Consider the following 24,577-nt stretch of genomic DNA (forward strand, 5'->3'; position numbering starts at 1 on the left):
CTAATTGTTAACAAAATGAACAACAAGAGTGTTTTGGCGTGACCGTAAACTGATATGATTCTCTTACCCTCGAAACTCGCAAAAAGATTGTTTGTAAATATTTATTTACATTTTTTCGTTTCTGCATCGCTGTTTATATTTATTGCTTTCCGTCTTTACTTTTGAAATATTCTAAATTCCAAAAAGATTTTAGATATGTTTTAATATAAACTTTATAAAAGCCAAAAAGATTTTGCTTCTAGTTTATTTTTGATTGACCGATGTTGGAACTCGAGTCTATTCTGCCCAAAATCCTGATTGTAAGCCGGAAAACAATTGCATCTTCATAAACGGTCGAAGTTGACAGATTTTGAAAGTTAACGGATTAAAACTGAACATTTTCTAAACTTTCAAACTGTTATCGGTTGGTTGGTTGATTGAGAGTTGGTCTCATATGTGCCGTTTGTTTAATTTATCTATATTCCAAGCGGTTGTTCTCATTACGTGTTTAGCTCTGTTGCGTGTGCAGATGTTGCATTCGAACCAGCTAAAAGCGAAGAGAACGTGTCAGATGACAAGCCGTAAAGTGAAGACACAACATTGATGCAATCAGATGTTACGCCCTAATTCGTATTTGTCAAAATTCGCAGCGGAAATTCGTACCATAAAATTTCTTTCATTACAAACGTCTTGACTTACTTGAAAGTTCGTTTTAAAAATGTATCTTTTACAAAGATAAAATATAAGTCATGTTTACTAATAGTACATACTTAATTATTCCCGTACAATCTATCTCGTGACTCGGTCTTCGATCTCTAATTCTTGTGATAATCCGCCCGTTATCCGTATAACCTGCACTCACCACATACATTCATAACATTAGTACACATTATATAAACAAGATTCATTCGCGTACACTTCACATTTCGTCATCTTTCAAACTTTAAGCATTTCATATGCGTATCCATTTCCTGGTGAGGCTTCAATAATGTACCTGCATTACTTTTCATTCTCAAGGTGCACCATTAATAACGTTAGCCCTCAACGTGACTAAATTATGCATACATGCGTAATTACATACATACATACACATCTACATACGTACATATCTTCCCTACAATTTTACATACGTGTATACTCTCATACATGTCTTATTACATACATACATATACTTCTACATACGTACGTACCTTTCCTACATCTTTACATACATGCATACGCTCGTACATATCTTTATACATACATACATGCACATCTATATACGTACAAACCTTTCCTACATCATTACATACATGCATACACTCGTACATATCTTTATACATACATACATGCACATCTATATTTGTTCATACCCTTCCTACGTCATTACCTACATGCATACCTTTATGTACACGTGCTAGATCACGCGTACCTCTTACATAATCATACATTATTTACATGGGTCTTAGACTTAGCTTTATAGCTCACAAACATCTAAGGAACCATCAAAATCATGTTTGGAAGGTCCGCCGTAGACCACGGATGACAAACCGAAGCCTACGATACATAAAATAACTTAAATAACAAGATTTCAGCTTTTGGAACTTGGGGAGGCCGTCGCCGACGCCCCTAGGGCCGTCGGCGACGGGCCTTGCATTTACCCGTAGCCCAAAAACCCGTAGACAGGAGATTAACCCGTCAGCACAAAAATTCACTTTCTGGAGCCCGTCAGCGACGCCCCCATACCCGTCGGCGACGCCCTCTAGAAACTGCAGTTTTCTGCAGTTCCGTTTCGTCGTCCGTACGCACTAAAACACGCATAACTTTTGAACCGTTTACCCGTTTAACCTCCCGTTTCTTCCTACATGCTTGTAAATTCACATTCTATCATATTAACTTAAAATCCTACCTCCGGAATAAGGAATTTCTTAACTTACGTGCATTCGACATATTACCCTTTTCTAACTATTTGACCCGTTCGTGCATTTATCAACATAATCTGATTACTTAACCTCGACTCCTCATGAACCTTTTAATATCAACGTCATTTATCATAGAGGATTAAATTCTTGGATGTCTTACCTATTTTTAACATATTTTTGGTCAGAAGCTTACCTTGACCCGTTATGGGTATTTATGCATTAAGTAGTTTATGACATACAAAAACATACTCCACATTTTCATGATTGACCAAAGTATTATACTAATCGAATATCTTGATTCCAAACAACTTCTAAGGTCGTTTGCCCGATATACCTATCAAGGGCATTTTAGTCAATTATGCTATATCCTTAATAACAAAGGAATTTCTTGCATGAGTAACCAATCTCACTACTTAGCTACAATTTCTTAATCACACCTGCCTAGCTTGGTTCAAACTAAGATCCGTTTAATACTTTATTGACATCATACAACTCATTCCTATTTGACCTCAATTATCACATATAATTAGATTGCATATAACATTACATAACAACTAAGAAGTGATTGCGGAATCACTTACCTTAAGCGTCCGTGTTCAAGCTTGCTTCCTCACCTCCTCATGACCCGTTAACGTTCCGTTCTTGAGTCCATGCTAATGTGATCCCTCTCCTTTCATGTCATTATAATCACATTATGGTTAGCACAAATGCTCATTCATACTAACATTCATTTCCTTCCATTCATATATTACTTGCATTTTTATTAACCAAATACCACATACATAAGGCATAGACTAAAAGTTACCTTGTTCCACATTCACGCATCTCAATCATCATCGTACACGACATGTAGATCATCTAGTACATAACACATTACTTCTCTACTATTATAATTGTGTCCGAAAGGCTAACCATGTTATTCATTCATTGTTGACTTTCAAAAAGTCAACTGTCTTACTTACACACTTTCAACTTATGAACATGTATCCATCTTAATATGGTAGAGCATAGTATTAACATTATACGCATTTCATGATCGTATTATATGACATATTAAACTACATGATCACCTAATTATATACACATGTACATACATAATCCATTTCTTCCACACCAACGTTTTCATATCTTCACAACTAACACCTTAACTCATACTTAGCTAACCCAACATCCTTTCAACATAGCCTCCGCATGAACTATATCTAAAACGCACTTCTCATGTTAGTTTACTATCAAATACATTATTATCACGTTCTATATATAATTACCTATTACTTGCATACAATTTCACACATCATTTCCATTTAGACATTTCATCAAACACTTGGTGTGCGTACAACTTTCTAAGCCTAATGTACAAGTATTTTATGCATAATATTACATGTTCATATCAAGATCATCAAGTTCCACTAGAATCATAAAAATTCTCATAATATACCCAAATTAACTAACAATTACTCATTACATACAACATCATACATGAATTTTACACAACAATTAAACATGTATAATTATCCATATCATCATCTTCACTACTACAAGTGGGTTTCATCCAAAATCATCAAATTACTTAGAATCTTGCATAGTTCATGTTCTATATAGTGATTCTAACACATGTACATGATAAATTTCGTACAATTTCATGGATTGTTCATAACCCACTTCATAGCAAGATCATTAAATCGTAAATTACAACTTACCACATGTTTAATAGGGCTAGATCATCAAGAAAACGTGTTCATGCATTAGTTTAGGCTGAAATCCTTCTTCAATTTGATGGTTTCTTGAGGGTTAGGGTTTACACCCCTCACTCCCTTCTCCTGATCGTTCTCACGCACACACACACCTTGTGTGTGTGAGATTTTTGTTTTAATTAAATTCACTTTCAACTTTGGCAATCCTAGTCCCTCAAGTTTATTACCCATCATAGTTACCACAAGTTTCAATCCTTTACTTAATTTGCTAGACATTTAACTAGGTTTACTAACCTAGTTATTATACCCCCTTTTGTTAAACATGATAACAAACTAGCAAATTAATAATTCGGTTTTGGGGCGTTACAAGTCTACCCCCCTTAAATGAGGTTTCGTCCCCGAAACCTTTCTCACTTCCATTTATACATACACCTATCATGTTTGACTTCTTCTTAACAAATCTATACTTCCCATGCCATACTTCCACGTAACCTTCTCATTTCCTTGACCGGTTAGTAATAGTTCATCGTCCCTATATATTCAAACCTATATTAATGCTTACTTATAAAGGCATTCATTACATCCTTTTATGTTTTAAATCCGTCCCACGGATTTAAACGTAACATCCATACCCTTCATTCCTTCTATGTTTGAATCCATCTAGCGGTTTCAAACATGTCATTCTTACCTTTTCTTTCTTACATGTGTTTAACAAAAACTTAAAGTTTTACCTACCTTCAGCAACAAGGTTTTAAGGTTAGTCATCTTAGTTGTCGAATCATAATTACTTCATTTTAGTTCTATTCATATAGGAGCTTTCTTCTTTCTTACACATTCAACTACCCAAGTAAATGGGGTTCGGCATAAACGCTCTCAATGAGAGTTAAGCATACACATTCGACTACCCAAATAATTGGGTTTCGGCATAAACACTCTCAACGAGAGTTAAGCATACACATTCCACTACCCAAATAACTGGGTTTGGCATAAACACTCTCAACGAGAGTTAAGCATACACATTCCACTACCCAAATAACTGGGTTTGGCATAAACACTCTCAACGAGAGTTAAGCATACATATTCCACTACCCAAATAACTGGGTTTGGCATAAACACTCTCAACGAGAGTTAAGCATACACATTCCACTACCCAAATAACTGGGTTTGGCATAAATACTCTCAACGAGAGTTAAGCATACATATTCCACTACCCAAATAATTGGGTCTTTCGCTTTTAATCATAACTTCTTCTTTCAATCTGTATAACGGATTAAGCTTCTAGCATTCATTAGAGCATTCAAAATCACCCGTTCAAAACAGATGGTAGCTTATTCTTATTCGACTTGTTCGCTAGAACCGGTCGACTCGCATAACTTTTCATAACCTTCGTTAGCATAACCAAATCCGCAATGGATTTGCTTTTTCGCATTCGCTACAACATAGCGCCCACCTGCTACCCAGTTCTACCGGACATACCTGCAATAATTGCCACGGTCTCACGAACGTCATATGCTTCTTGCGTACTGGCCAGGTGCGCAATTCACACACTAGTTTCGTGCCTTCGTGTAATCATCGCCTTATGCCAGAGAAATGGGTTTCAGTTTCGTGCATATTTCTAAAACTTCCCCAAGACCACATCATTGTCTTTCGTTTAATAATTACCCTCCCAAGGAGACCCCTTCCTTTTTCTTTTGACATCGGTACTCATACATGTTAGTAGTGTGTACCTGGGGTTAATTTGCCTATTTGCACCTTTGCCCGCCTTAGCGTTCATCCTATTCTGCATTCACGGATCATCCTCTTCAAACTCTTAAGCTTACCTTGCACATAACATACTATTAGTTTCCTTCAAATACATAATCTAATACATACTTACATTTGCTTTTGCATTTAGGCCTCGATCGAGTCTTGGATTGTACGGGTTCTTGATTACGAGAGCACACCGGTTTGAGTTCAAGCATTTACTTTCTATTACTTGATTCTCTCAAACCAGGGCTCTGATACCAACTTGTTACGCCCTAATTCGTATTTGTCAAAAGTCGCAGCGGAAATTCGTACCATAAAATTTCTTTCATTACAAACGTCTTGACTTACTTGAAAGTTCGTTTTAAAAATGTATCTTTTACAAAGATAAAATATAAGTCATGTTTACTAATAGTACATACTTAATTATTCCCGTACAATCTATCTCGTGACTCGGTCTTCGATCTCTAATTCTTGTGATAATCCGCCCGTTATCCGTATAACCTGCACTCACCACATACATTCATAACATTAGTACACATTATATAAACAAGATTCATTCGCGTACACTTCACATTTCGTCATCTTTCAAACTTTAAGCATTTCATATGCGTATCCATTTCCTGGTGAGGCTTCAATAATGTACCTGCATTACTTTTCATTCTCAAGGTGCACCATTAATAACGTTAGCCCTCAACGTGACTAAATTATGCAGACATGCGTAATTACATACATACATACACATCTACATACGTACATATCTTCCCTACAATTTTACATACGTGTATACTCTCATACATGTCTTATTACATACATACATATACTTCTACATACGTACGTACCTTTCCTACATCTTTACATACATGCATACGCTCGTACATATCTTTATACATACATACATGCACATCTATATACGTACAAACCTTTCCTACATCATTACATACATGCATACACTCGTACATATCTTTATACATACATACATGCACATCTATATTTGTTCATACCCTTCCTACGTCATTACCTACATGCATACCTTTATGTACACGTGCTAGATCACGCGTACCTCTTACATAATCATACATTATTTACATGGGTCTTAGACTTAGCTTTATAGCTCATAAACATCTAAGGAACCATCAAAATCATGTTTGGAAGGTCCGCCGTAGACCACGGATGACAAACCGAAGCCTACGATACATAAAATAACTTAAATAACAAGATTTCAGCTTTTGGAACTTGGGGAGGCCGTCGCCGACGCCCCTAGGGCCGTCGGCGACGGGCCTTGCATTTACCCGTAGCCCAAAAACCCGTAGACAGGAGATTAACCCGTCAGCACAAAAATTCACTTTCTGGAGCCCGTCAGCGACGCCCCCATACCCGTCGGCGACGCCCTCTAGAAACTGCAGTTTTCTGCAGTTCCGTTTCGTCGTCCGTACGCACTAAAACGCGCATAACTTTTGAACCGTTTACCCGTTTAACCTCCCGTTTCTTCCTACATGCTTGTAAATTCACATTCTATCATATTAACTTAAAATCCTACCTCCGGAATAAGGAATTTCTTAACTTACGTGCATTCGACATATTACCCTTTTCTAACTATTTGACCCGTTCGTGCATTTATCAACATAATCTGATTACTTAACCTCGACTCCTCATGAACCTTTTAATATCAACGTCATTTATCATAGAGGATTAAATTCTTGGATGTCTTACCTATTTTTAACATATTTTTGGTCAGAAGCTTACCTTGACCCGTTATGGGTATTTATGCATTAAGTAGTTTATGACATACAAAAACATACTCCACATTTTCATGCTTGACCAAAGTATTATACTAATCGAATATCTTGATTCCAAACAACTTCTAAGGTCGTTTGCCCGATATACCTATCAAGGGCATTTTAGTCAATTATGCTATATCCTTAATAACAAAGGAATTTCTTGCATGAGTAACCAATCTCACTACTTAGCTACAATTTCTTAATCACACCTGCCTAGCTTGGTTCAAACTAAGATCCGTTTAATACTTTATTGACATCATACAACTCATTCCTATATGACCTCAATTATCACATATAATTAGATTGCATATAACATTACATAACAACTAAGAAGTGATTGCGGAATCACTTACCTTAAGCGTCCGTGTTCAAGCTTGCTTCCTCACCTCCTCATGACCCGTTAACGTTCCGTTCTTGAGTCCATGCTAATGTGATCCCTCTCCTTTCATGTCATTACAATCACATTATGGTTAGCACAAATGCTCATTCATACTAACATTCATTTCCTTCCATTCATATATTACTTGCATTTTTATTAACCAAATACCACATACATAAGGCATAGACTAAAAGTTACCTTGTTCCACATTCACGCATCTCAATCATCATCGTACACGACATGTAGATCATCTAGTACATAACACATTACTTCTCTACTATTATAATTGTGTCCGAAAGGCTAACCATGTTATTCATTCATTGTTGACTTTCAAAAAGTCAACTGTCTTACTTACACACTTTCAACTTATGAACATGTATCCATCTTAATATGGTAGAGCATAGTATTAACATTATACGCATTTCATGATCGTATTATATGACATATTAAACTACATGATCACCTAATTATATACACATGTACATACATAATCCATTTCTTCCACACCAACGTTTTCATATCTTCACAACTAACACCTTAACTCATACTTAGCTAACCCAACATCCTTTCAACATAGCCTCCGCATGAACTATATCTAAAACGCACTTCTCATGTTAGTTTACCATCAAATACATTATTATCACGTTCTATATATAATTACCTATTACTTGCATACAATTTCACACATCATTTCCATTTAGACATTTCATCAAACACTTGGTGTGCGTACAACTTTCTAAGCCTAATGTACAAGTATTTTATGCATAATATTACATGTTCATATCAAGATCATCAAGTTCCACTAGAATCATAAAAATTCTCATAATATACCCAAATTAACTAACAATTACTCATTACATACAACATCATACATGAATTTTACACAACAATTAAACATGTATAATTATCCATATCATCATCTTCACTACTACAAGTGGGTTTCATCCAAAATCATCAAATTACTTAGAATCTTGCATAGTTCATGTTCTATATAGTGATTCTAACACATGTACATGATCAATTTCGTACAATTTCATGGATTGTTCATAACCCACTTCATAGCAAGATCATTAAATCGTAAATTACAACTTACCACATGTTTAATAGGGCTAGATCATCAAGAAAACGTGTTCATGCATTAGTTTAGGCTGAAATCCTTCTTCAATTTGATGGTTTCTTGAGGGTTAGGGTTTACACCCCTCACTCCCTTCTCCTGATCGTTCTCACGCACACACACACCTTGTGTGTGTGAGATTTTTGTTTTAATTAAATTCACTTTCAACTTTGGCAATCCTAGTCCCTCAAGTTTATTACCCATCATAGTTACCACAAGTTTCAATCCTTTACTTAATTTGCTAGACATTTAACTAGGTTTACTAACCTAGTTATTATACCCCCTTTTGTTAAACATGATAACAAACTAGCAAATTAATAATTCGGTTTTGGAGCGTTACATCAGAAGATCAAGATGATCGAGTTGCAGCTGATCACTCACCAACACCAAAAGTATTGAAAATCAAAAGTTTCACGAGCATCATTCAAGGGGGAGTTTGTTGATACACTCCCTGATTGTGACACACGAAGACCTTTAAAGATCCAACATGGAAGACATGGAAGATGAACCTTACGAGTAGCGTCCAAGGGGGAGTTTGTTGGTACACTTTATGTGGACGCGACTCCGTTCGGTTCGACTCGGTTCGTTTGAATCAGTTAGGTTTGGCTGAAGCCCGATGTCACGATATTCCTCCGTCGTGCGCCCCAGAGTTCGACACGCGAAGCACGAAGCGCCGCGAACTGTTTCCCGCCGACACATCACCATGATGTCATGATGAGGTCATGTGAAGACTTTTCTTGTGAAATATAAATGTGAATTCATGATAGTTGTTCTCTGTTTGATTTTATATGACGAAGAATAATAATCAAGTCCCATGCATGACGAAGATTTAAAAGGGTTCGTCAATTATGTATCATCGACGAAGATTAACGTGGACGAAGTCCAACTTGGCGAAGCTTTATAGTTCGTCGAGGATGTGTATGTGACGAAGATCCAATCTTCATCACTTGTTTGTTCACCAAAGACCACACGACGAAGTCTTCAATCTTCGTCGGTTTTGGATCTTCGTCATGGATTGTTCGTCGACTGCTTGATGTTCGTCGAACTTTCAGTACATATACTGAACAGACAGAAGACACAAGTTAGGGGTCTGAATAGACTAGAGAGAGAGAACAGAGAGGACTTTAGAGTTTATTGTTATTTTCTTAGTATATCATCATATGTAACAATACTCTGTCGATATCAATATACAACCGTTAAACGTTGAATCTTTGTGTTGTGTTTATCTCTCGCTCGGTTTGTATCGTAACGTGGATTCCGCACTCGTTACGGTATCCAAAACAAGATCTCGTAGTTGTCCGACGATCCGCAAACGGACCTACAGGTGGGAGATGCAGGTGGTCTAGAGAGAGAAAGAAAGAAGAGAGAGAGAGAGAGAGAGATGAAGGGTGCAGAATGTTTAGAGGGAGAGAGAGAGAAAGATATAAGGGGGAGATATATATATATATATACATATATATATATATATATATATATGTATATATATATATATAAGAGAAAGAGAGAAAAATCTAATAATAATTTATTTTTTAACAATAAGGGTATTTTGGTCATTTAACAATACTTAATCAAAAAATTCTAACAGTGTTAGAAATTTAGACTCAAATGGTTCAGAAAAGTGGCTATAGGGACTCAGGGCGTTAAACATTTTGATTTTGTACTCAAGTGGTTAAAACCATTAAAACACAGGGACTCAAAAAGTAATTTACCTTTTTTTTGAAAGTCAAACGCGACATGAGTTGACCAAATAATTCTGACTGAGGTTGGTTGTATTTGATCGAATGCAGGTAATTAAGCGGAGTTAAAGATAATCCCTACGAAATTGTTCGATAGCTCATGATAAACTAAATATTTTAATATTCATTAACCAAATTCAAAAGTTTAAAGAATTATCCAATGGTGGAAAATCAACTACTTTTTCGTTTTCAATTTCTCCACCCAATTTGTCAAAATTCTTCAATTTCATAGTTAATCAAAATTCATCCTTTTCAAGATCCCTTATTTCTTTTTATAAACCTTTAATTTTCAAACTTCTTGAAAGACATGATCCAAGATTATACAATTAGTCCTTTTGAACCATACCCACTGCATAGTAGATGAACTTTAGTTCTTTTTCACTCCCATTTTTTTTTTCTAAATTCACAAGTTTCAAGATCTCATGTTTCTTTCTCCGAATCATTCATGTCAATTTCTTTTCATTTTCTCTATCATTTCGTTATTGGGGATTCAGATTTGGGAAAAAAGGAAGCTCATTGATTAAAATTAGAATGTTTGCTATGGATGCACTTCAGGTGTTTGATGATATGCCAATGCATAGATTTTGGTATTTACAACCAGATTTCATGCTTCAACTTGAAGCATGGTTTATGTTGAGTTAATGACAACCCTTTCTATTCCTTTGATTGGCTCCTACCAATATCCGTTTCTTATATTTCATTGTTGGTCGGATGGTGAAATGGGAAAAAAGGGATTTCTCGGTTGATCTCTTATCTCACGAGAATGCACCTTACTAGCGATAAACGTAGAAGTGTGTTGCGTCATGCTATTTTTAGGGACCATGGGTTGTTTATGGTCGTGGAAGGTATGTTGAATTTTTTTGGTTAATGGATGTGTGGGAAGTGTAGTACATGCATTGAGTTATGCATGTCATCAACCCACAGGGCTTGTCCATTTTACTAATCGTGATAATGACACAAATAGCCACATTATAGGGATTTCGAGGCCCTCTCCCACGGTGCACGTGACCAACGTTCTTGAGTCGTTCATGTTGGATGTTGTACTACTTGATCGTCTCTTTAAAGCACCCATGTGTCACACTCGCTCGTAAGCGGAAGTGCAAGGTGTGATCGTTATTGATGCTCATTGCATACGATTAAGTAAACGTACTATATGAATAAAACAAAGTCCACATGCCATTGTCATAATAGTTTCGAAACACAACACAAAGTTAACAATATGGTTTACAACACTTCAAATGAAAACAAGTTTTCAAAATGTCATTCAACATAATACAAATATTTAAAGTTCAAGGTTTTGTTCACTATATCACCGCAAGGAGGTGGTATATAATTAGCAAATCCTCCAAAATATGGCATGGATTTCCAACACTTGCTATCTTGGCACGAAATCCCCGCATAGTTCACTAATTTCCTGAAATACTTGTAAGTTTAAAAACGTCAACAAAGTTGGTGAATTCATGTAGATGTTTTTGTATCAAATGAATATCTAAAATGTGAGATATATTTGTATAAAATCCGGTATGTGAAAGCGTCAATGAAATCGTTGATCATTAATGTTTAGCTAGGACATTAATATGTGTGACGACATAGGAAGCAATCCAACCCTTGATGATTTTTATGTCGCTTACCCTCGACTGGGACACAAAAGTACTCTTCCGTGTGGGTCCCATGGACCAGGAGTGGGGCTCGCCAAAACCCAGTAGATCTACCCCTTCCGTTCCTCGGTCTAGATGTGATTAATGGTGCTTAAGTACAACATTATTCTCACATGATCTAAATTGTTCCATTTCCTAGCTTGTCATACCATTTGTACATGTATCTCCCCAGAATGCTAAAAAACTAGAAAGCATTTAAAAGAGGGGACATGAACTCACTGATTGCGTTCCTTGCGTAAGCTGCTAGAAACCAAGCATGTTTTCCTTGTATGTGACACAATCTACAAGTGTCCTAAATTCGTTAGCCACTTAGGCTTGTGATAATTATGTACAAGTTCTCCATCTTGAATGTGTATTAAGTTGTATGGAATTATTGTGTATCAACTATGTTTTAGTCGTATAAGTTTTTAAGTTGTTAAAATATATTTCACAAAATATATATTTTTGCATATATGTGAGTTGTACGAACGGGCCTAGCCCTCTTGTGACTTCGTGCCTCGCACGAGTGTTATGTACGTGTCCACGACATGTGTAGGGTCGAGCCCCTTGTAGTCGGGTCTCACACGTTTGTCTCGTTGACGAAGCTAGCGGATATGTTATATATATTCTTTAAAATGTATCTTCTAATTGTATGTGTATACATATATTTCCACATAATATATATATATATATATATATATATATATATATATATATATATATATATATATATATATATATATATATATATATAGGGGACCGCTAGAATGAGAACCACCTCGAGTTGTAAGAACCGCGAGAACGACACCGTACGGGGCGAGGTGGACCAATTTTTTTTTTTTCAAAAACGTAGATGCATGTATTATAAACACATTCGTAAAAAAAAATTTAATTTACGAATGTGTATATAATACATGCATCTACGTTTTTGAAAAAAAAATTTGGTCCACCTCGCCCCGGATCAAGTAGTTCTCGCGGTTCTTACAACTCAAGCTGGTTCTCATACTAGCGGCCCCCTATATATATATATATATATATATATATATATATATATATATATATATATATATATATATATAATTCAATTTAAATGAGTGTTAAAAATAATATATAATTCAATTCTTGTATACATATACTTATACCATGTTATGTATTCTTGTCTTGGTGTGGCTTTGACCAATTCAAAGTGGATGTATAATTTTTGTTAAATAATATTTTTTAATATTACTTTATTATAAATATACTTGTATAAATACTTTAAATATCTTGTATTTTCACTATGCGTATAGTTAGACAAGTATACATGTATTTAGGTATAAATACCTATGTACTTTGTATTTAGTGACCAAAAATCATTTCATATGGTTCTTATGTTTCCCGAAATTATATTTCTTAAAATAATTTTTTTTAGATTTGTTTGTAGTATATATATTTTTCTTACACTATGCTAAATATATATATATATATATATATATATATATATATATATATATATATATATATATATATATATATATTGGACAAAGATCCGTTAGGAACCACCCTTTATTGCGAGAACCGCGAGAAACAATGTGAACACAACCAAAAATGTCTAAAAATAGCTAAAAAACACACAAATTTTTTTTTAATATTTTTTATATAAAAATCGCTACTTTTAGTAGCCAAAATTTTTTTTTTTTTTTTTAAAAAATCGCTACTTTTACTAGAAGTAGCGATTTTAACATAAAAAATATTAAAATTTTTTTTTAGATTTTTTTTATTTTTTTTTTAGGTTTTTTGGGGCTTTAGTTTTTAGCATTTTAGCTTGGGGGGTGGGGGGTTTAGGTTTTTGGGGGGGTAGGGGAGGGGGGTTTAGGTTTTTTTTTTGGGTGGGGGGTGGGGGGTTAGGTTTTTGGGGGGTGGGGGTTAGGTTTTTTTAGGTTTTTTTTAGCTATTTTAGGTTGTGTTTACATTGGTTCTCGCGGTTCTCGCAATAAAGGTGGTTCTCGCATGAACCTTACCCTATATATATATATATATATATATATATATATATATATATATATATATATATATATATATATATATATATATATATAGGGTAAGGTTATTGTAAAAAGAGGTTAAAAGTGTTAGAAGTGTGAGAAATATTGTGGAGATGACATGTGTCCTCAATCTAAATTAATTCGAAAGGGTAAACAAGTAATTTTATCATTAATTTAATTAATTCAAATCCTTCCATAACCGCCACCTTATTTATAGGAACATGATTTTTTAAAAGATCTCTATAAAAACACTATGAATAACACCGCAACCACCATTCAGCACGTATATCACTCCATTCAATAATTATATAACACCATTCAATAGGTATATAACACCATTTTAAAGATCTCTATAAAAACACTACGAATAACACTGCAAAATCACCATTCAGCACATATATAACACCATTCAATAATTATATAACATCATTTAATAAGTATATAACATCATTCAATAATTATATAACACCATTCAATAAGTATATAACACCATTCAATAAGTATATAACACTATTAAAGGCACTATCTCCTATTCCAGAATGTGTTCTTAGTATAATGTTCATAGTACGGTTATTGTACATGGTGTTTTAAACCTGCATGCATGGTGTTTTACATCTGCATGCTAGTAGATGTTCCAGATTGTGACAACTCGAGTTTCCGACTTTCACTTTTGCATTTAATGCCCGTTGACTTTGACTGTTTAGTTGTTTGACTTGTTTGACTTGTAACTGTACACTTCGTGTTATAATAAAACGTATTGTGTTTGCATGATTATGTGTTTGGTTGTATGAGTATTACATGAGAACTTAACTGACTAAGCCCATTACGGACCTAAGCCCAAGAAAGGACCCGACGAATCAAGCCAATTCGCCATAAACAAGTTCGACGAAATAGGTGTTCGTTTCGTCATGCTCCAGCCGACGAAACAAGTTGTCTCGTCAAGATTAAGCCGTCTCGCCGAGCCCACGAGTACCCGAAGCCCAGTTAGGGCCCAATGCATTGTTTCGTGTTATATAACATGAAACGGTTCCAGTTTCACATCTTTAGCAATCTGTAAACCCTAGAACCCCTCTCTTGTTGACGGCAACCACCTCTTCCATCCTCAGGAGTCCTCGCATACCCGCCTTGCTCTCGGTTAGTGTGTGTGTGCTCGTTAAATCCGTTTCATGATGCTTTGATCATTCGATATACGTTGTGTAGTATGCTTGTTGATTGTTAGATTAAAAATATGAGTATAGTGGTATGATGATTCTGATTTTTATTAAGCATGAGTGATTGGTTATATGAAATTATGTGAAACATGATTAAGGCTCCATGAATCGTACGTGTTATCAATCGTTTGCGCACCCGATTAAACTGCTAGGTTGTAGCCTTGTGATGATTCCTTAAATCGATAAATCTGCACTAGGGTTAGTCGTGTTAACGCTTAATATTGTTGCGGATTTCATATTCATTCGGTAACTGTTATGAAGAGGGTACGGGTTTCTAGTATGTTACTCAATGATTTGGTTGAATGATTGATGTATGTTGATGATTGCATGATTCTTATGACGGCAGCTAGGGTTTTCTGTATTAATGATTGTAACTGATATGATATGTTACGTAACTGACCTTCTACGAAATTGATTCTTGGCGAATCGGATCCGACGAAACACACATGTGTTTCGTCAAAGGGAAACATGACGAATCAAATATGATTCGTCGAAGGGAATGTCCGACGAAACATGTGAGTTTCGTCGAGGTACAAACAGGCACTGTAACTTGATTATTTCTGTCAAAACTTAACTGAGTTAGCAACTGCTGTTATGTATAAAAGCAATACTTGCATGATTACAAATCCGTGAGATGTGATACTCAGTGTTTCTTGATGTGATGTTCACGATGATTATATTTATGTGCAAACAACTTGAATATAAACTGATTATTGTACACGTGCATACTTTAGGACGTGACTGATTTCTTGTGAGCACATATAATTTAGCATACCGAGCAAACCGAGGTGAGTTCACACAGCCAAGGCATGGGGTTCCCAGGGTGGGAATGGGTTTGGATTATTTACTTGTACTTACCTAGCTTATGGAACTTAGATATATGGTCCTCGGGTGAGGAAGGGTTATTGATAAGATACGACTAGACTAGTGATACTTATAGAACTGATCTTCGCACACACGCCGGGGTTGGCCGTGATAATATGACTAATCTTCGCACACATGCCTAGGAAGGCCGCGAACTATACACTAAACTTCGCACACATGCCAGGTGGCCGCGATACAAATATACCTAGTCTAGAATACTCGAGAAAGTTACCCTAATCTTCGCATACATGCCTAGAGGGCCGCGATACGAACTAATACGATACATGACTTAATGAACGAACATATGGCTTACTTACTATTACGATTACTGAACTATTAACTGTGAACTCGCTCAACTAGTTGTTGACTCTCTGCTGCATGCCTTGCAGGACCTTAGGTACATATGGAGCTTGCACAGGGAGGAGCAGGTCGTTGTGGGACATGGATAGAGGATGCCATGTTAAATGCTTAAACATTTGAACTTATGATCTACATTGGGTTTACATACTTATGCTTCCGCTACTAAAATTATGTTTTTATTGAACACCAGTTTTATTGTGATGGGTTGAAATGATTACTTTTAATATTTAAATGCTATGTTCAATATGATTGGTGGCTTGATCCTGGTCATGTCACGTCTCCAAGCGGTGGTACTCCGCGTGTGGATTTTTGGGGGTGTGACAGATTGGTATCAGAGCCATTGGTTATAGAGAACTTGGTTTTAATATGGGAAAAACGTTTTTATTAAAACCAGACTATAACCAGAACAGTGCTCTCAACGATCCACAACGACGCTTCGCTCCACGTGCAAGACTCAACATCCTAGGTAATAAGGTTTATGTTTATTCCCTACATGCTAGAACTACATAGAACTTTGCTCGTAGTATGCTTGGATTACATTGCTTACTATTCGTTATTACATGAGAACACCTATGTGCTTACACTCTTCTGTCATCGCACTACTCGCGAACCATTCTCACTTGTTCTACTTTTACTATGAAGATCATGTCTGGACGTGTGAACATGACTCAAGCCCAGTTGACGGCTCTCATTGCTGAACAAGTAGCTGCGGCACTTGCAGCTGCACAAGCAGGTAGTATACCCTGCGGATGGGATATACACTAGGATCTTTGAAAATCCTACATTCCTAAATCAACCTTTGTATTTAATATGGTCCTATTCTATGCATAATAGGTCAAAACGCTCCACAACCTGTCTGCACATTCAAGAACTTCATGGACTGTCGTTCAAGCACATTCAGTGGCACCGAGGGGGCAGTGGGACTCCTCCATTGGTTTGAAAAGCTCGAGTCAGTGTTCGAAATGTGTGAGTGCCCTGAGGCTCGCAGGGTGAAGTACGCCACTGGCACTCTCGAAGGAATAGCGCTAACCTGGTGGAACGCGCAAGTGCAGATCCTAGGGTTGGCAGCTGCTCACGCCACACCTTGGGAAGATTTCAAGGAACTGATCAAACGAGAATACTGCACGCGTGATGACATCCACAAGTTGGAGGTGGAACTGTATCATCTAAAGATGACGGGGTCAGAAATCGAGGCTTATACGAAACTGTCGAATGAGCTGGCCATCTTGTGTCCAACTATGGTGGACCCTCCAGTTAAGCGCATTGAGTTGTATCTCAAGGGGCTTGCGCCAGAAATTCAGAGCCATGTGACATCGGCTAACCTTAACAACATCCAAGACATTCAGCGTCTTGCTCATCTCCTCACCGATCAAGCAGTGGAACAGAACAAGCTACCAAAACGCATCAGTGCTACCACTACTGCTGTTACTACTTCTGCTACTCCCAGTGACAACAAGAGAAAATGGGATGGGGATTCCGGCAAGGGATCAGTTTCGGTTCAGTCTCAAGCACAGCAGCGCAAGACAAATGACTACCAGAGTCCGAGTCAGCAATCATCAGGCAGTCAAGGGCAGGGTGGATATCGGGGATTTCACCCACTATGTAATAGGTGCAACAGACACCACAGTGGACGGTGTCGCAAGGAACGTTGTCAGAGATGCCTCAAGTTAGGGCATGAAGCTAAAGACTGCAGGAGCTCACGACCTGCGAATCAGAACCAGCAACTGCAATTAACAGCTCCACAAAACCCGCAACAGCAGCAATAGCGGGGCAACAGGGGATGTTTTCAGTGTGGGGCAGAAGGTCATTTCAAGCGCGATTGCCCCAGTTAAACCAGAACCAGAATCGCAACAACAACAACAACAATCAGGGCAATGGGAACAACAACAATGGGGGAAACAACAACAACAACGACAATGAAGCTAGGGGTCGTGCTTTTGTGTTGGGTCGAGGTGACGCAAGGAATGATCCCAATGTGGTTATGGGTAAATTTCTTCTCGACGATATTTATGTTACTGTCTTATTTGATTCGGGTGCTGATACAAGTTATATATCGTTAAAAGTGAGTAAAATGTTAAAGCGTACACCAACACCCCTAAACACCAAACATGTCGTAGAGTTAGCAAAAGATAAAAGTGTAGAAGCCGCACATGTAGTCAAGAGTTGTAACATCGTCTTAGCTGGTCAGACCTTCTTGATTGATCTCATTCCCATAGTTTTGGGTAGTTTCGATATCGTTATTGGGATGGATTGGTTATCCCAACACCAGGCAGAAATCTTATGCAAAGAGAAGATAGTTCGCATTCCTCGTTCTGGCAAGGAACCTCTCGAAGTTCAAGGCGACAAGAGTGGTGCTGTGGTTGGCATCATCTCTTTCATGAAGGCTCAGAAATGTTTACAAAAGGGGCACACCGCCATTTTGGCACTTGTCACTGATACATCAGCGAAGGAAAAGAAATTGGAGGATATTCCAGTTGTTTGTGACTTTCCTCAGGTGTTTCCTGAAGATTTTCCTGGACTACCGCCTCATCGTCAGGTCGAATTTCAAATCGAGCTCGCTCCGGGAGCAGCACCCATAGCTCGAGCACCGTATCGATTAGCTCCAACTGAACTGGAAGAACTGTCAAAGCAGCTACAAGAGCTCTTGGAAAAGGGCTTTATTCGTCCAAGCTCCTCGCCTTGGGGAGCTCCAGTGTTATTTGTGAAGAAGAAGGACGGTACCTTCAGGATGTGCATTGATTACCGGGAACTTAACAAGGTAACGGTGAAGAACCGTTATCCTCTTCCACGTATTGACGACCTATTCGACCAGTTGCAAGGGTCGAGCTACTACTCCAAGATAGACTTAAAGTCAGGTTACCATCAGCTGAGAGTCCGGGATGAGGACGTCTCCAAAACCGCATTCAGAACTCGCTACGGCCACTACGAGTTTCTTGTTATGCCATTCGGGCTAACGAACGCGCCTGCCGTATTTATGGATCTGATGAACAGGGTATGCAAGCCCTACCTGGATAAATTTGTGATAGTTTTTATTGACGACATCCTGATCTATTCCAAGAGTCAGGAGGAACACGAGCAGCATTTACGATTGATCTTGGAACTCCTTCGAAAGGAACAACTGTACGCCAAGTTTTCAAAATGCGACTTCTGGCTTCGTGAAGTCCACTTCTTAGGCCACATGGTAAACAAGGGTGGGATCCATGTTGACCCCTCCAAGGTTGATTCGATCAGAAATTGGCCTGCGCCTCGTACTCCAACGGAAATACGCCAATTTTTGGGTTTGGCGGGTTACTACAGACGATTTATCAAACACTTCTCGAAGATCGCACAGCCGCTTACACTACTGACACAGAAGGGTGTCACCTACCGTTGGGGAGATTTCCAGGAAACCGCTTTCCAGTACTTAAAGGATAGGCTTTGCAGCGCACCTATTCTCTCATTGCCAGAGGGCACGGACAATTTTGTGGTGTATTGTGACGCATCAATACATGGTCTTGGTTGTGTATTGATGCAACGGGATAAAGTTATTGCTTACGCTTCGCAGCAACTCAAGGTTCATGAACGGAACTACACGACGCACGATCTAGAGCTGGGAGCTGTTGTTTTCGCGCTTAAGATATGGCGACACTGCCTGTACGGTACCAAGTGCACTATTTACACCGATCACAGGAGTCTCGAGCGTATCCTTAAGCAAAAGGATTTGAACATGCGTCAACGAAGATGGGTCGAACTTTTGAACGATTACGAATGCGCTATTAAGTACCATCCAGGCAAAGCCAATGTTGTGGCAGACGCCCTCAGTCGGAAAGACACTACACCTAAGCGCGTACGAGCATTGCAACTCACCATTCAGTCTAGTCTTCCAGCACAGATACGAGATGCTCAGGTAGAAGCATTGAAACCGGAAAACGTCAGGGCTGAAGCCTTACGCGGCTCAAGGCAACGATTAGAACAGAAGGAAGACGGTGCCTACTATGTAACAGGGCGTATTTGGGTCCCACTTTATGGCGACTTGCGTAAGCTGGTGATGGATGAAGCTCACAAGTCTCGCTACTCGGTACATCCAGGGTCGGATAAAATGTACCACGACATCAGAACCACGTATTGGTGGCCTAGCATGAAGGCCCACATCGCTACCTATGTCAGCAAGTGCTTGACCTGTGCAAGAGTCAAGGCAGAGTACCAGAAACCAGCAGGCTTACTTCAGCAACCAAAGATACCACAGTGGAAATGGGAGGAAATTTCCATGGATTTTGTTACAAGCCTACCTAGATCCCAGCGTGGGAACGATACTATTTGGGTGATCGTGGACCGACTCACCAAGTCTGTTCATTTCTTGGCTATCAAAGAAACAAACAAGTTTTCCACACTAGCAGACCTATACTTGAAAGAAGTAGTTTCGAGGCACGGGGTGCCCACCTCTATCTTTTCGGATCGCGATGCACGATTCACATCAGAACTATGGCAAGCAATGCACAAGGCTTTTGGCTCTCGATTAGATATGAGCACGGCTTATCACCCTCAGACGGATGGGCAGTCTGAGCGCACGATTCAAACTCTAGAAGACATGCTTCGGGCATGTGTCATTGATTTCGGCAACAGCTGGGAACAGCATCTCCCTTTAGTGGAGTTCTCGTATAATAACAGTTATCACACCAGCATACAAGCCACTCCATTCGAGGCATTGTACGGGCGTAAATGCCGGTCACCTCTCTGTTGGGCAGAGGTGGGGGATAGTCAGATCACGGGTCCAGAACTTATAGTGAACACCACGGAAAAGATTGCACAAATACGACAACGCATGGCGGCAGCTCGCGACCGTCAGAAAAGCTACGCGGATAAGCGTAGGAAGCCATTGGAATTTCAGGTCGGGGACCGGGTTTTACTCAAAGTCTCACCCTGGAAGGGTGTGGTTCGTTTTGGCAAACGGGGCAAACTCAATCCGCGGTATGTCGGACCGTTCGAAATCGCAGAAAGAATAGGCACAGTGGCCTACAGACTAAACTTACCAGCTGAACTTGGGGCAGTTCACAATGTTTTTCACATGTCGAATCTGAAGAAGTGCCTGTCAAATGAGACCCTCATAGTTCCCTTGAAGGAGCTCACTATTGACGAGCGGTTGCAGTTCGTCGAGGAACCTGTTGAAATCACGGACCGGGATGTTAAGGTCCTCAAGAACACGAGAATCCCTCTTGTTCGAGTTCGTTGGAACTCCCGTCGCGGCCCAGAGTTCACCTGGGAGCGTGAAGATCAAATGAAACTCAAGTACCCCCAGTTATTCGAAACCAATGCAACCACTACTGAGGCTGAAGCTACTACTGCAGAATTTCGGGACGAAATTCCAAATCAACGGGGGGATGATGTGACACCCCAGGAAAACCAGTAACGATACAACTTACCTAGCTTCCTCAGTAACCGCATGCCAAATTTCGGGACGAAATTTCTTTCAAGTTGGGGATAATGTGACAACTCGAGTTTCCGACTTTCCCTTTTGCATTTAATGCCCGTTGACTTTGACTGTTTAGTTGTTTGACTTGTAACTGTACACTTCGTGTTATAATAAAACGTATTGTGTTTGCATGATTATGTGTTTGGTTGTATGAGTATTACATGAGAACTTAACTGACTAAGCCCATTACGGACCTAAGCCCAAGAAAGGACCCGGCGAATCAAGCCAACTCGCCATAAACAAGTTCGACGAAACAGGTGTTCTTTTCGTCATGCTCCAGCCGATGAAACAAGTTGTCTCGTCAAGATTAAGCCGTCTCGCCGAGCCCACGAGTACCCGAAGCCCAGTTAGGGCCCAATGCATTGTTTCGTGTTATATAACGTGAAACGGTTCCAGTTTCACATCTTTAGCAATCTGTAAACCCTAGAACCCCTCTCCTGTTGACGGCAACCACCTCTTCCATCCTCAGGAGTCCTCGCATACCCGCCTTGCTCTCGGTTAGTGTGTGTGTGCTCGTTAAATCCGTTTCATGATGCTTTGATCATTCGATATACGTTGTGTAGTATGCTTGTTGATTGTTAGATTAAAAATATGAGTATAGTGGTATGATGATTCTGATTTTTATTAAGCATGAGTGACTGGTTATATGAAATTATTTGAAACATGATTAAGGCTCCATGAATCGTACGTGTTATCAATCATTTGCGCACCCGATTAAACTGCTAGGTTGTAGCCTTGTGATGATTCCTTAAATCGATAAATCTGCACTAGGGTTAGTCGTGTTAACGCTTAATATTGTTGCGGATTTCATATTCATTCGGTAACTGTTATGAAGAGGGTACGGGTTTCTAGTATGTTACTCAATGATTTGGTTGAATGATTGATGTATGTTGATGATTGCATGATTCTTATGACGACAGCTAGGGTTTTCTGTATTAATGATTGTAACTGATATGATATGTGACGTAACTGACCTTCTACGAAATTGATTCTTGGCGAATCGGATCCGACGAAACACACATGTGTTTCGTCAAAGGGAAACATGACGAATCAAGTGTGATTCGTCAAAGGGAATGTCCGACGAAACATGTGGGTTTCGTCGAGGTACAAACAGGCACTGTAACTTGATTATTTCTGTCGAAACTTAACTGAGTTAGCAACTGCTGTTATGTATAAAAGCAATACTTGTATGAGTACAAATCCGTGAGATGTGATACTCAGTGTTTCTTGATGTGATGTTCACGATGATTATATTTATGTGCAAACAACTTGAATATAAACTGATTATTGTACACGTGCATACTTTAGGACGTGTCTGATTTCTTGTGAGCACATATACTTTAGCATACCGAGCAAACCGAGGTGAGTTCACACAGCCAAGGCATGGGGTTCCCAGGGTGGGAATGGGTTTGGATTATTTACTTGTACTTACCTAGCTTATGGAACTTAGATATATGGTCCTCGGGTGAGGAAGGGTTATTGATAAGATACGACTAGACAAGTGATACTTATAGAACTGATCTTCGCACACACGCCGGGGTTGGCCGCAATAATATGACTAATCTTCGCACACATGCCTAGGAAGGCCGCGAACTATACACTAAACTTCGCACACATGCCGGGTGGCCGCGATACAAATATACCTAGTCTAGAATACTCGAGAAACTTACCCTAATCTTCGCATACATGCCTAGAGGGCCGCAATACGAACTAATACGATACATGACTTAATGAACGAACATAAGGCTTACTTACTATTACGATTCGAACTATTAACTGTGAACTCGCTTAACTAGTTGTTGACTCTCTGCTGCATGCCTTGCAGGACCTTAGGTACATATGGAGCTTGCACAGGGAGGAGCAGGTCGTTGTGGGACATGGATAGAGGATGCCATGTTAAACGTTTAAACATTTGAACTTATGATCTACAATGGGTTTACATACTCATGCTTCCGCTACTCAAATTATGTTTTTATTGAACACCAGTTTTATTGTGATGGGTTGAAATGATTACTTTTAATATTTAAATGCTATGTTCAATATGATTGGTGGCTTGATCCTGGTCATGTCACGTCTCCAAGCGGTGGTACTCCGCGTGTGGATTTTTGGGGGTGTGACACAGATTCCATATGTTAAAACACCATGGTGTTTTAAAACCTACATTCCAGTAGATGTTCTTCGCATGTTCATCGTATAGTGTTTTACACCTGCATTCCAGTATGTGTTTAAAACACCACGCTTTGAATCACAATACAATTAAAACACCACTGTATGAACAAACACAAAACATCATGGACTAAACATCTGATCGAAACATATTTTTCTCTATATAAGTATAGCAATATGGTACTCATATTAAAGATAAAAAACGCTCGTTATTATTATGGTGTAATTTTTTTTTAAAAAGTTACGTATAAAAAGGTTATTGACGTTTAAAAAAGATGGGGGAAGTTGCATGTGCATTAATGTTAGTTTCTTAATTTAAAAATCTTAAATTTACCTGTATACCCTTAATCCAGAAAATTAATATGTTTAATAGTAAACATTATTTACAATTTTGCCATTATGATCTCAACCATTAGATCAAAGAACTAATGGTGTAGATTATTTCTTACCTTTCTCAGAAAAAACCTTTTTTTACAGGAACCTCTACATATATATATATATATATATATATATATATATATATATATATATATATATAT

At 38.4% G+C, this 24,577-nt stretch overlaps 2 long non-coding RNA genes across 2 annotated transcripts; both read right to left on the reverse strand.

Annotated features, from left to right (window-relative positions):
• Positions 1-720: 720 nt before the first annotated feature.
• LOC110941851 lies at positions 721-3,935 on the reverse strand. The gene is made up of 3 exons (XR_002594459.2): positions 3,581-3,935; positions 2,462-2,550; positions 721-831 (listed from the first exon to the last, which is right to left on the reverse strand). It is a non-coding gene; the product is annotated as an uncharacterized LOC110941851 (long non-coding RNA).
• Positions 3,936-5,710: 1,775 nt separating this feature from the next.
• On the reverse strand, positions 5,711-8,917 carry LOC110941852. The gene is made up of 3 exons (XR_002594460.2): positions 8,571-8,917; positions 7,452-7,540; positions 5,711-5,821 (listed from the first exon to the last, which is right to left on the reverse strand). It is a non-coding gene; the product is annotated as an uncharacterized LOC110941852 (long non-coding RNA).
• Positions 8,918-24,577: the final 15,660 nt, after the last annotated feature.

This window comes from Helianthus annuus, chromosome 5 (genome assembly GCF_002127325.2).
Source record: "Helianthus annuus cultivar XRQ/B chromosome 5, HanXRQr2.0-SUNRISE, whole genome shotgun sequence".
Taxonomy (NCBI): domain Eukaryota; kingdom Viridiplantae; phylum Streptophyta; class Magnoliopsida; order Asterales; family Asteraceae; genus Helianthus; species Helianthus annuus.